The sequence below is a fragment of the Sinocyclocheilus rhinocerous genome, unplaced genomic scaffold (genome assembly GCF_001515625.1).
Source record: "Sinocyclocheilus rhinocerous isolate Xijiao unplaced genomic scaffold, SAMN03320098_v1.1 scaffold496, whole genome shotgun sequence".
Lineage (NCBI taxonomy): Eukaryota > Metazoa > Chordata > Actinopteri > Cypriniformes > Cyprinidae > Sinocyclocheilus > Sinocyclocheilus rhinocerous.
The window spans coordinates 521,534-523,516 of record NW_015632471.1 but is presented as its reverse complement, the minus strand read 5'-3'; positions in this window follow the sequence as shown (position 1 = coordinate 523,516).

The following is a 1,983-nucleotide window of genomic DNA, read 5'->3' as shown; positions in this document are numbered from 1 at the left end:
CCCAAGGATCGTATGTTCTCGGGATATCCACGGGTGCTCATTTGCGTCCGCTAGCTACCAAGAGTGACTATATCCTGCACATGCCTTGTTTGACTCTTGCCTTTGGTCTGGTTGGGACCTTTTCCTAATAAACTGTTATATTTCACATTCGCTATTGAATCCTCCTTTTGTACCCGTGACATATATATATATATATAGGTCAGTGGCCCTTGGCTTGGTATTGTTGGCAGAATTCGTCCCTCGGCGAAAACTAATTGAGGAACCCTGCACTAAGCCTTGAATACCGCTCCGGAGCAGTATTTGAGATAGTGTGGATTTAGTGTGATACAGATTGGAGATGACACGTAAACTTCTGAATATAATCAGATTTTTTAAAAATCAGCAATTATCCAAACAATAACTGCTTTAGCCAATAAAACTTCCATTCATAAAAATAAAATAACAGTTGTATTTGTAATGGTTGCTAACAATCATGCTGAAACCAATTTCATTTGACATGTAGTTATAGGCATTTTCAGGTTTGTCACCATTACAGTGCCACCTAACTTAGCTTCCTCAAGTGTATGCTATATTTATGCTAAGCGTTCCTGAGGTTGCTGTTTTGGTCTCAAAGGGTCTGTTCATCTCATGTTTTTGTTTATTATTTACAATGAAACTTATGAGAAAAAAGCAATAAAAAACAACAACAACAGCAGCAACAGCAGCAACAACAACAACAACAACAACAACAACAACAACAACAACAACAACAACAACAATAATAAATTCTGCTTGATTGACACAAATATTTCTTCAAGCAAATTTGCTAATTAAACTTGGGTTTTCAATTAAAACAGGTTGAATTTTTTTTGAAAGGAAAAAGGTTGAAAATATTTTTTTCTAAATGTAACAAATGTAGTGCACCATAGGTGCTATGCACTTTCAGTGACAATGACATGGATCTAGTGGGTTTTCTCATTTACAGGATTGCTTGTTTAAGACTGATAAGGAAATTTTATTAGACATTCTTCAGTTGTGAATTTAATTAGATTTTTCACGTTCATTAAATGTATGGAGAACCAGTATAAATTCAGCACATTGGACAGCTCCCAGTGCTGAACAGACTGAATAACAGACATGTCACTTATTCTTGAGAAGTGGGACAAAACAGGGTGAAATATTGAAAAAATGAAATCCTTGTACTCGTTTTTTAAAATCTTACATATAGCTACTGAGCTATGCTTTGATTCAACCTCACAACTTTTCTCTTTTTAACATTTTATTTTTTTTATAACAAAATGTGCTTTCCTTGGAAAGTGTAATATAATTTTAACTTTATCCTTAACAGCAATCAAGATGTTTTTAACATTTCAAAACACATTCTCATGTTAGCAGACAGATTACATTTCACATGTTACCAACAATTTCTCAACAAATCTAAAATCTTGTACTCGTTTTTTAAAATCTTACATATAGCTACTGAGCTATGCTTTGATTCAACCTCACAACTTTTCTCTTTTTAACATTTTATTTTTTTTATAACAAAATGTGCTTTCCTTGGAAAGTGTAATATAATTTTAACTTTATCCTTAACAGCAATCAAGATGTTTTTAACATTTCAAAACACATTCTCATGTTAGCAGACAGATTACATTTCACATGTTACCAACAATTTCTCAACAAATCTAAAATATCATAATCAAATATTATCAAAATATTCATCTGACGGAGGTGACATAGACCTGACTGAGTTGACACATCTGACAGTGGTAACTAGCTAACTAGTTAGCTTCTAGCGAACTAGCTAGAAGTGATGACTATCAATCTACAAAAGCAATATATGCTGCTGTATATTTAGTAATTATACATTATAAAAAATAATACTATTTTATACTTAATGTTATTAAAAATGACTTGAAAACCACAAAAATATGATGAATTCACATTGAATGTCAACAACATCATTGGCCCATCACCACCGTCAGATAGAACATCTTACGGTGT